Raw genomic sequence first — 13,012 nt, 5'->3', positions numbered from 1 at the left:
GAAATGATACATTTTACTTCAAAGTTTTACACTGATCAAGTACTATTTCTCAAATGAAGACACAAATTACACATTAACTCCTTAATCAATATGAGGCTCAGTTGCTTGACTGGATAAACTGAAAAGCTAACAAAAGTGTTCCAAAGAATATTGAGAAAGGGGATCAGAGCAAGAAAACACAAACCACTAAAGCTGATAGCCTGGTGCAAAACCTTTTTTTTTTTAGAGTGTTTATTTGATGAGTACCCTCATACACAATATTATATTCTACCCTGGATTTCTATTGATGTGGTAGTTCTATGACATCTAGGTAAATAGCAGAAAGGTCAGGGAAGAAGGCCAGTGTTCACTCTGTCTGCTTGCCGGAGGGTCTCATCCGAGATGCAGAGGAGGAGGCCCTGCCGGCGGCGATAGAGAGCACTAGGTGCACCCAACTGCAAATTGTTGCTCATGTCGGCACAAATGACTCCTGCCATCTGGGTTCAGAGGTCATCCTCAGTTCATACAGAGGGTTGGCGGAGTTGCTGAAGGTGGAAAGTCTTGCTCTGGGGTTGGAATCTGAGCTAACTATTTGTAGTGTCGTTCCCAGAACTGATCGCGGTCCTCTGGTTTGGAGCCGAGTGGAAGGCTTAAACCAGAGGCTCTGACGATTCTGCTGAGATCTGGGGTGCAAATTTCTTGACGTCCACTATCGGGTGGAAAAATTTAGGGTCCCCCTGAATAGGTCAGGTGTGCACTACAAGCAGGAAGTGGCTACAAGGGTAGCGGAGTATGTGTGAAGTGCACATGTGGGTTTTTTAGGTTAGATAATTCCCTCCCTAGACCCAACAAGACGCCTCCTAAGACGCGACAAGGTAGCAGTAGACAAAACGCAACAGGGAATGACAATATTAATGTGGTAATAGTAAGCTGCAGGTGTGTCTATAGGAAGTTCCCAGAACTGTTCTCATTAATAGACGTTCACAATGCCCACATAGCACTAGGGACAGGAAGTTGGTTGAAACCAGATGCAAACAGTAATGAAATTCTAAACTCAGATTGGAATGAGTACCGCAGAGACAGGCTGGAAAGTGAAAGGGGAGGCATGTTTATAGGGATAAAAATTGCAATAGTATCAAAGGAAATTGACAGAGATCCGAAATGTGAAATAATTTGGGTGAAGGTCACAGTTAAAGCACGATCAAACGTGGTAATTGGATGTGTCTTTAGGCCCCCTGGCTCAGCAGCTGTTGTGCCAGAACACATGAAGGAAAATTTGGAAAATATTTCAAGTAGATTTCGCGACCATATAATAGTTTTGGGTGGAGACTTTAATTTACCAGATATAGACTGGAAGACATTTATAACAGGTGGCAGGGACAAAGGATGCTGTGATTTGTTTTTAAAGTGCATTATCTGAAAACTGCCTTGAGCAGTTAAACACAGAACTGACTCGTGGCGATAACACATTAGACCTTCTGGTGACAAACAGACCCGAACTATTTGAATCAATTAACGCAGAACAGGGAATCAGCGATCATAAAGCAGTTACAGCATCGGTGATTTCAGCCTTAAATAGAAATATTAAAAAAGGCAGGAAGATTTTTCTGTTTAGCAAAAGTGACAAAAAGCAGATTTCAGAGTACTTGACAGCTCAACACAAAAGATTTATCTCAAGTACAGATAGTGTTGAGGATCAGTGGACAAAGTTCAAAACCATAGCACAATATGCATTACATGATTGTGTGCCAAGCAAGACTGTAAGAGATGGAAAAGAGTCACCGTGGTACAACAACCGAGTTAGACAACTGCTACAGAAGCAATGGCTACTTCACAGCAAACAAACATAGCCAAAGCCTTGCAGAGAAACAAAAATTACATGAAGCGAAATGTAGTGTGAGGAGGACTATGCGAGAGGGATTCAAAGAATTCAAAACTTAGGTTCTTTGTTATAACTTGGCAGAAAATCCTAAGAAATTTTGGTCTTATGTCAAAGCAGTAGGAGGATCAAAACAAAATGTCCAGACACACTGTGACCAAAATGGTACTGAAACAGTGGATGACAGACTAAAGGCCAAAATACTAAATGTATTTTTCCAAAGCTGTTTCTCAGAGGAAGACTGCACTGTAGTTCCTTCTCTAGATTGTCACACAGATGACAAAATGGTAGATATCAAAATACACTCCTGGAAATGGAAAAAAGAACACATTGACACCGGTGTGTCAGACCCACCATACTTGCTCCGGACACTGCGCGAGGGCTGTACAAGCAATGATCACACGCACGGCACAGCGGACACACCAGGAACCGCGGTGTTGGCCGTCGAATGGCGCTAGCTGCGCAGCATTTGTGCACCGCCGCCGTCAGTGTCAGCCAGTTTGCCGTGGCATATGGAGCTCCATCGCAGTCTTTAACACTGGTAGCATGCCGCGACAGCGTGGACGTGAACCGTATGTGCAGTTGACAGACTTTGAGCGAGGGCGTATAGTGGGCATGCGGGAGGCCGGGTGGACGTACTGCCAAATTGCTCAACACGTGGGACGTGAGGTCTCCACAGTACATCGATGTTGTCACCAGTGGTCGGCGGAAGGTGCACGTGCCCGTCGACCTGGGACCGGACCGCAGCGATGCACGGATGCACGCCAAGACTGTAGGATCCTAAGCAGTGCCGTAGGGGACCGCACCGCCACTTCCCAGCAAATTAGGGACACTGTTGCTCCTGGGGTATCGGCGAGGACCATTCGCAACCGTCTCCATGAAGCTGGGCTACGGTCCCGCACACCGTTAGGCCGTCTTCCGCTCACGCCCCAACATCGTGCAGCCCGCCTCCAGTGGTGTCGCGACAGGCGTGAATGGAGGGACGAATGGAGACGTGTCGTCTTCAGCGATGAGAGTCGCTTCTGCCTTGGTGCCAATGATGGTCGTATGCGTGTTTGGCGCCGTGCAGGTGAGCGCCACAATCAGGACTGCATACGACCGAGGCACACAGGGCCAACACCCGGCATCATGGTGTGGGGAACGATCTCCTACACTGGCCGTACACCTCTGGTGATCGTCGAGGGGACACTGAATAGTGCACGGTACATCCAAATCGTCATCGAACCCATCGTTCTACCATTCCTAGAACGGCAAGGGAACTTGCTGTTCCAACAGGACAATGCACGTCCGCATGTATCCCGTGCCACCCAACGTGCTCTAGAAGGTGTAAGTCAACTACCCTGGTCAGCAAGATCTCCGGATCTGTCCCCCTTTGAGCATGTTTGGGACTGGATGAAGCGTCGTCTCACGCGGTCTGCACGTCCAGCACGAACGGTGGTCCAACTGAGGCGCCAGGTGGAAATGGCATGGCAAGCCGTTCCACAGGACTACATCCAGCATCTCTACGATCGTCTCCATGGGAGAATAGCAGCCTGCATTGCTGCGAAAGGTGGATATACACTGTACTAGTGCCGACATTGTGCATGCTCTGTTGCCTGTGTCTATGTGCCTGTGGTTCTGTCAGTGTGATCATGTGATGTATCTGACCCCAGGAATGTGTCAATAAAGTTTCCCCTTCCTGGGACAAAGAATTCACTGTGTTCTTATTTCAATTTCCAGGAGTGTAGATGACAGAGGGATAGAGAAACAATTAAAATAGCTCAAAAGAGGAATAGCCACTGGACCTGATGGGATACCAGTTCGATTTTACACAGAGTACGCGAAGGAATTTGCCCCCCTTCTTGCAGCAGTGTACCGTAGGTATCTAGAAGAGCGTAGCATTCCAAAAGATTGGAAAAGGGCATAGGTCATCCCCGTTTTCAAGAAGGCACATCGAACAGATGTGCAGAACTATAGATCTATATCCAGAATGAGATTTTCATTCTGCAGCAGAGTGTGCGCTGATATGTAACTTCCTGGCAGATTAAAACTGTGTGTCGGACCGAGACTCGAATTCGGGACCTTTGCCTTTCACGAGCAAGTGCTGTACCAACTGAGCTACCCAAGCACGACTCATGCCCCATCCTCACAGCTTTACCTCGAGGTACTGGCAGAAGTTAAGCTATGAGGACGTGGCGTTAGTCGTGCTCGGGTAGCTCAATTGGTAGAGCACTTGCCCACGAAAGGCAGAGGTCCCGAGTTCGAGTTTCGGTCCGGCACACAGTTTTAATCTGCCAGGAAGTTTCATATCAGCGCACACTCCAATGCAGAGTGAAAATCTCATTCTGGAAACATCCCCAAGGCTGTGGGTAAGCCTGTCTCTGCAATATCCTTCCTTTCAGGAGTGCTAGTTCTGCAAGGTTCGCAGGAGAGCTTCTGTTAAGTTTTGAAGGTAGGAGACGAGGTACTGGCAGAAGTAATGCTGTGGGTACGGGGCGTGAGTTGTGCTTGGGTAGCTCAGTTGGTAGAGCACTTGCCCGCGAAAGGAAAAGGTCCCGAGTTTGAGTCTCAGTCCGGCACACAGTTTTAATCTGCCAGGAAGTTTTATAGATCTATAACTCTAATGTCGATCAGTTGTAGAGTTTTGGAACACGTATTATGTTTGAGAATAATGACTTTTCTGGAGACAAGAAATCTACTCTGTAGGAATCAGCAAGGGTTTCAAAAACGACGATCATGTGAAACCCACCTCACACTATTCACCTACGAGACTCAGAGGGCCATAGACACTGGTTCACAGGTAGATGCCGTGTTTCTTGCCTTCCGCAAGGTGTTTGATACAGTTCCCCCCAGTCATTTAATCAACAAAGTAAAAGCATATAGACTATCAGAACATTTGTGTGATTGGATCGAAGAGTTCCTAGGTAACAGAATGCAACATGTCATTCTCAATGGAGAGAAGTCTTCCAAAGTAAGAGGTATTTCTGGTGTGCCACAGGGGAGTGTCCTAGGACCATTGCTATTCACAATATATATAAATGACCTTGTGGATAAGATCAGAAGTTCACTGAGGCTGTTTGCGGATGACGCTGTAGTATATCGATAGGTTGTAACAATGGAAAATTGTACTGAAATACAGGAGAATCTGCAACGAATTGACGCATGGTGAAGGGAATGGAAATTTAATCTCAATGTAGACAAGTGTAATGTGCTGCGAATACATCGAAAGAAAGATCTTATATCATTTAGCTATAAAACAGCAGGTCAGCAACTGGAAGCAGTTAATTCCATAACTTATCTGGGAGTAGGCATTAGGAGTGATTTAAAATGGAATGACCATATAAAATTAATCGTCAGTAAAGCAGATGCCATACTGAGATTCATTGGAAGAATCCTAAGGAAATGCAGTCCAAAAACAAAGGAAGTAGGTTACAGTACGCTTGTTCGCCCACTGCTTGAATACTGCTCATTGGTGCGTGATCTGTGCCGGATGGGGTTGATAGAAGAGAGAGAGAGGAGATCCAACGGAGAGCAGCACGCTTCGATACAGGTTCATTTAGTAATTGCGAAAACATTACAGAGATGATAGATAAACTCCAGTGGAAGAATCTGCAAGAGAGATGCTCAGTAGCTCGGTATGAGCTTTTGTTGAAGTTCTGAGAACATACCTTCACCGAGGAGTCAAGCAGTATATTGCTCCCTCCTACATACATCTCACGAAGAGACCATGACGATAAAATCAGAGAGATTAGAGCCCACACAGCGGCATACTGACAATCTTTCTTTCCACGAACAATACGAGACTGGAATAGAAGTGAGAACCAATAGAGGTACTAAAAGCACCCTCTGCTACACACCATCAGGTGGCTTGCAGAGTATGGATGTAGGTGTAGGTGCAGGTGTAGATATATGAAGTTACCCGGTTTTCAGATCTTTAGCATAAATGCACAAAAATATGTGGACAGATAATATAGGCTTCAAAAACTATGTGAAAAAGGAAAAAGTCACTAAATGATAAAATCATATCTGCTTCCACATTACATAATGTGTGATGAAAAAGTTACATGAATTTTTTAAATTTGCAGGCTTTACAGATATGATTTTACATTTTTTTTTATCTTGTTTATACACATGTTGCATTTTCAGCTGTTCTGAGCACTTAGTTTATTGTTGAAAGTCGAAAAGGTTACACACATTATCGAGTGCTGGGCAAATTTTTACTTTCAAAAAAGATGGATCACAGAATTTGCATTAAATTTCTGAATAAAGTGCAAAACTACATTCAAGATGTTTACAGTTACTTTTGAAATGTCTACAGCAAGTAAGACAAGAGTTTGTGAGAGGTATAAATGTTGCAAATATGGCCAAGAAGATGTCAAAGACGACAACTGCCTGGTACAAAACCTTTTTTTGTGGGAAAATTACTAACAATTAGTAATGATAATGTGAAATAAGTAAAGAAAATGGTCCTGCAAAATCAGGAAATCACCTTCAGAGACATTTATGGTGATTCTGGCATGTCCTATGATACATGACAAGCAATTTTTTCATTATGTTTTGGACATAACACGTGTATCCACAAAGTCTGTTGCGAAATTGTTGAATTTCGACCAAAAATGACGTCACGTAGACATTGCTCAGGAGTTTCTGAATGAAGCTCACAATGATCCACTACTTCTAAAGAAGGTTATAACAGGTGACAAAACATGTGTATATGGGTACGACATTGAAATCGAGGCCCAGTGATCCCAATGGAAACTGCCTGAAGAGTTGGGTTAAGTTGTTTGGGGGAGGAAACCAAACAGCGAGTTCATCAGACTCATTGGATTGGGGAAGGACAAGGATAGAAATCGACCATGCCCTTTCAAAGGAACCATCCCAGCATTTGCCTGGAGCGATTTAGGGAAATCGCAGAAAACCTAAATCAGGATGGCCAGACACGGGATTGAACCGTCATCATCACAAATGCGAGTCCAGTTTGCTAACCACTACGCCACCTTGCTTGTTCAAACTGCCTAAAGAAACAATACCTGGGGGAGGGGGGGGGGGGGTGACAATTCTGCTCACATGAGAAAGTTCTTCTCACTCTTTTCTTCAATTACAATGGGATTGTACATAATGAATTCCTGCTTTATGGTCAATAGCGAATACTACTGGAAAGTCGAGCACCATTTGCGTGAAGCAATCTGAAGAAAACAACCAGAATTGTGGCAAAAACACTCATGCAAATTGCAACATGATAATGCTCCCACATACATCTTAATGCTTCTTTGTGATTTGTCTTGCGAGCTCAGCCACCGTATTCACTGGACATGGGCCCCTACAACTTTTCTATTGCTGAGGCTGAAGAGAACCATGAAAGGATGTCGTTTTGCCACCATTGATGAGATAAAAGCAGAATCACTGAAGGCACTGAACACTACGACAAAAAATGAGTTTCCAAGAATTGAGAAAATGATGGCCCAAGTATATTATATGTGAGGGAGATTACTGTGAAGAGGACAAAGTTGATGGTGATGCATAAATAGTCTAAAAAAAAATCCCCATTAATTTTTGATCACACATCGTATTCTGCAAGCCACTGTGAAATACATGGCAGAGTACTCAGCATTTTACCACATGTTAGGGTTGAAGCATGGAAAGAATGACTTTCTTCATGCCTCTCTACGCATTGTAATTAGTCATACCTTCCATTCTGGGTCTCTACAAAAGTAGAAGAATAAATGCAGATGCTTCACTTTTCTTGAATCTTTCTAAGCAAATTTCGCAATACTGGCATCTATCTTTGAGCATCTGCCAGTTCAAGTTTTTCAGCACAATGGGGCACACACGTGATTAATTAGCAGTTTCCTTAACACGCTGATGGCATTTTCCCAGTATACTGCCAATGTATTGAAGTCTGACACCTGCCTTTTCATCCCATTTTATATCCCTACAAATTGTTACATGTAGGTATTTGTACCCTCTGACTGATTCCAATTGCGGCTTGCTGATATTAAGTCATATGATGCTACTTTTCTGTGTTTTGTGAAATGCACAATTTTACGTTTCTGTACATTTAAAGCAAATTGCCAATCACTGCACCACTTTTACATCTTATCAAGATCTAGCTGGTTATTTGTGCAGCTTTTTTAAAAAACAACACTTCATTATAGGTAATGGCATCATCTGAAGAAAGTCTGTGGCTATTGCCAGATCACTGAGCACACTCACCTAGGACACACTACAAATAACTTCTACTCTGTAAAAGCCTCTCCACCCAAGATAATATTCTGCATCCTTACTACAAAGAAATCATCAAGCAAACTTTGTCTGATATCACGTGTGATTGTAATTTCATTAATAAATGCTGGTGTGATACTAACAAGGGGACCATCAGACTGTTCATCACAGATTTTGATGAGTCTTAGGTATGCTGTAGAAGGACCTGTCCTTAATAGATGGCTAGTGGCTTTTCATGTGATGGCACCTAGTTTCCAAGAAAATGGATCTCAAAATTTTATGAGGTAGCTCTTATACCCCTAATGTTTATCAAATTTTGACCAAACAAGCATAGCACAGTGGTTAAGGTTCACAGATACTAAGCTGGTGGTATCGGTTCAAACCTTATTTATGCATGGGTTCCCCCCTCCCCCTTTCCTCATTGCACAAAGTATCATTAAATAGTATATGTTATGCAAAACTATTCAAAAGTACTCATGTTGCCACAATAAATCCATTAATAAATCAATTGTTACAGCAATGTTTATTGAAGTGTGTATTCTGTTTGTTATAGAATAGATTATGAAATTGTTTTACTCGCTTGCATTCACTTGCTGTGTTAGAACATAATTCTGGATGATATCTGCTTCAGAAGCAAATTCGTAGAGCACCAAGTACATTTTGTGGAAGCTATAGATTTTTCAGAATCTATAATGGATAACACAGTTCCATTAGATTCAAAAAAATTGTTCTTTTATTGGTCATCTTCCATGTAACCACACACACGAGATCATTCCTAGGAAAGCACATGCACTAAATTAATACAGAATTAAAGAATGTATTTTTATGGAAGCAAACATCATGCGATGGGCAATTTGTACTGCCAACATGGCAGCCCTAACGGTTAGTCATTGTGTTATGCTTGCTTCACACAAATGTAACTAATGTTATGGGTATAGGTGTTCTATAAAACTTCAACACTGATTTACTCAGGAACTAGGAGCCATCACATGAGGAGACGCAAGCCATATATTCAGGACAGGTCTCTCTGAAACATACTGCAGATTCACCAAAGTCTGTGATTAACAGGTCTGATGGTCTCTTTGTAAGCCAACTTTCTGCAAGTCGAGAAATACTGAAGGTGTACAAAAACAAGGAAACACCAAAAAATAATATACTGCCATGCCTAACTTGGTATTGGAAAACTGCTGGCATTCAAAACAGCTTTCAGTCATCTCAGAATGGATAAATACAGGCTCTTTACAGTTTTCAGGGTAATCTTATACCATTCTTCATGCACAATAGTGGCCAAATTCAATTAATGATGTTGGAGGTGGATAGTGATCACACTCCCTTCTCTCCAGAGAAGACCACAAAGGCTCAATATTGAGATCTTATGATTACAGTGGCTAGGGGAGATACGGCAATTCATCCTTGTGCTGAAATCAGTCTTGGTCAATGAGAGCTGTATGAACAGGGGTCTCGTCATCTTGGAACACAGTATTACCACTGGGAAACAAATATTGTACCATGGGATGATTCTGATCAGCCAAAATGGACATGCAATCCTTCGCAGAAATGTGACCTAGCGGAGCACCTGTGAGGGGGGAGAGGGAGGGAGGGCACTTGGAATATCATGATATGGCTGCTGAAACCCTGATATGTTTCACTTCTGGGATATAAACTCAGACAGACATTTGAAATAGTGTGCAACAAGACTCGACTGACCAAATGTCATTCTTCCTTTACTTCATAGTTCAGGTTTTATGGTTTCAGCATCCCGCTTTCCTGTTATGAGCATTCGCATGTCTGATAAGTGGTTTTGAAATTCTTGCTCATCCTGCAATTGCCTGTTTATTGGGTTTCTTTCATGCTGTTTTGGTGCTAACACGGTTTGCAAGCATGGCAGCTGTCGTGCCCTTTTTCTTTCATCACAATCCTCTTCAATGACCTTCTATCGTAATCATTCAACAAACATGTTCATTCACATTGTGTCTTGGCAGAGGATGTTTTTCTTCTTTTGCTGTATGCAGTATAAACCTTCAATATGTTGCCTCTTGAAACATCAAATACTCCAGGTATCTTGGTTACTAAAGCACCTACCATACGAGCAGCAATAATTTTCTCACATTAAAATTCATTTAGCTTCAATTAGTGCACTCACAACTACACAGAAGACTGTTTGGATCACAACTGAAACTTGAAGAATATTGAGGACATTGCACAGGTACCGTTCATGGTCAAATACCTGCAGGCTTGTCTAGCATCTGCATTTATATTCAAGCAAGCATTTCTTGTGGTGTTTCCACATTTTTGACCCCTGTACTTCATCTGATTGCCTTGACCCATGGCTTCTAGAATGTCATGTGAGAAAAGTGCAAGTTGGGTTCCATGTAATTATGTTTTCATATTCCATGCTGCCTGTCAATGAGGAGGTAATTTAGTTCAAAATAAATTATTTTTGAGCTCAGAGTATGCTCTGCCAATGGATGTCAATGAGATGCTAATTATGTAGATCACTTCTATCATCCTACTTGTAGACAGGTTTTACTTATGCGTGCTTCCAATTACTGAGGATAATTATTTGTTCAAGGAGTCTATAGTTAAAATGGGAGCTAACTCATCTGCAAGTTCTGTATAGAATCTGACAGATATTTACTGTCTCTGCAGAGGTGTAAGAATTAAATTAGGCCAACACAATGGGAATTTCCTTAGTACAGGAAGATTTGAAAATCGAGTTCAGCTGTTACTCTGTTATCCCCAGTTTCAGTCCCTGTGTCATCCATATGTGATTGAAAACTAATACAAGAATTTCTTGGGATTTCTCAGAGATCTTTCAATAAGATCCTGCTCTACTGACTGAATGCTTCACTCATTGCCCTCTTGTCAGCAAAACACATTTCATTCAACATCTTTTTATATATATCCCTACGCTTTGTTTTACACCTATTACACAGGAGCCACTGTTTCTTTTGGTATTTCTCTATGGTGATTATATAGCATGGTGATCACTGAACTACATGATTGGAGAGTTTCAAATTCATCCGGTAGCAACCACCAGCCCAAGAGAAGTAGTAAATGTAAGAGTACAGAGAGGCACCAGTTTCAATTTCGACCATTATCTAAAAAGGAATGAAACCTATTTCTAATAACATTAACTAGAAGCCTTTCAAGATATGGAAGTAGAGGTCAGAACAACTGAACATCACGAAAGCATTAATACGTAAATATCAGAAGTAACTGAACACACTGGTCTTTCACGAATGGGACAAAAAGGTAAAAATCTGAGAAACAGCAAAATGAACCAGGTTTCAAGTTAAAAAGAAGACGTACTTGATGGAATGATGAAGTGAGGCCATGTTTCTAAATTTTCATTGTCGCTTATAGTTTCATAATTATTTTAACTGGGAAGTATATGTCCCCAAACATAAATGGTTTCTTAAACTTATTCCTCCTTGAGTTCAATGGGACATAAACATCCCACTTAATTTTTTTTCTAGGAATTAGGATCTGTACAAAGGAAGTACTATTATTATGTCAAACAATTTTATTTATTCACTGCTTAACATTTTATGAATTTTTCAAAACATGGCTGAATACACACACAGTGGTACTTTGCAGTACATACATATGAAATTTATCCTTATCTCTTGCTTCTGTGTGCTGCACTGTCTGCATTACCTCCTTTGGCTCCTTGCTGGAAAATGTTTGCAACTGCATACAAGTGCACATCATCATCAGTACAAATGGGTGTGTATTTGCAGTAGAATGGTGAGATAATGAGCCAGTTACAGTTTTGTCAACTGTTCACCACCTGAGAGATATAACATTCATCACAAAAAAGGAGAGCTACATCCTGCCCTGTAGCCATAGCAGAGTACACAGCTGTAAGGGGAGCTGTAGACCAGTTCGGCCAGTAGAGGGAAAGATATGATATGGACAGTAGGTCATTCAAATGGTGGCATCATCCTTTTTTTTATTTTCTTTTGGGAGTTGGAATAGTAAACAGTGTCACTATGTGGAACTGTAATAACAGAGGAAAATGTGAACAACTTTCTTTTCGCATTGTTCTTGTAAGGCAGCTTTCGACTGGGAGAAATATAAAGAGAAGGGGAAGGTAAGCATCATCATAAAAAGCAGGAGTTTGTGGAGAGAAAGAAACTTCCACATGGGAAAAATATATTAAAAACAAAGATTCCAAGACTTACCAAGCGGGAAAGCGCCGGCAGACAGGCACAATGAACAAAACACACACACAGAATTACTAGCTTTCGCAACCGATGGTTGCTTCTTCAGGAAAGAGGGAAGGAGAGGGAAAGACGAAAGGATGTGGGTTTTAAGGGAGAGGGTAAGAAGTCATTCCAATCCCGGGAGCGGAAAGACTTCCCTTAGGGGGAAAAAGGACAAGTGTACACTCGTGCACACACACACACACACACACACACACACATATCCATCCGCACATACACAGACACAAGCAGACATATTTAAAGGCAAAGAGTAAGGGGAGAGATGTCAGTCGAGGCGGAAGTACAGAGGCAAAGAAGTTGTTGAAAGACAGGAGAGGTATGAGTGGCGGCAACTTGAAATTAGCGGAGGTTGAGGCCTGGCGGATATCGAGAAGAGAGGATATACTGAAGGGCGAGTTCCCATCTCTGGAGTTCGGATAGGTTGGTGTTGGTGGGAAGTATCCAGATAACTCGGTCGGTGTAACACTGTGCCAAGAAGTGCTCGCCGTGCACCAAGGCATGTTTAGCCACAGGGTGATCCTCATTACCAACAAACACTGTCTGCCTGTGTCCATTCATGCGACTAGACAGTTTGTTGCTGGTCATTCCCACATAGAAAGCGTCACAGTGTAGGCAGGTCATTAGGTAAATCACGTGGGTGCTTTCACACGTGGCTCTCCCTTTGATCGTGTACACCTTCCGGGTTACACGTGGCTCTCCCTTTGATTGTGTACACCTTCCGGGT

At 42.3% G+C, this 13,012-nt stretch overlaps 1 protein-coding gene across 2 annotated transcripts in view; it reads right to left on the bottom strand.

Moving 5' to 3' along the window:
* LOC126268202 (afadin-like) overlaps window positions 1-13,012 on the bottom strand; it is a 124,786-nt gene that overhangs the window by 14,306 nt on the left and 97,468 nt on the right. The gene's annotated exons all lie outside the window — the stretch shown is intronic.

Source organism: Schistocerca gregaria, chromosome 1, assembly GCF_023897955.1.
Source record: "Schistocerca gregaria isolate iqSchGreg1 chromosome 1, iqSchGreg1.2, whole genome shotgun sequence".
Classification (NCBI taxonomy): Eukaryota; Metazoa; Arthropoda; class Insecta; order Orthoptera; family Acrididae; genus Schistocerca; species Schistocerca gregaria.
Note: the sequence above shows the minus strand (reverse complement) of the source record. Positions and strands in the feature narration are given on the sequence as shown.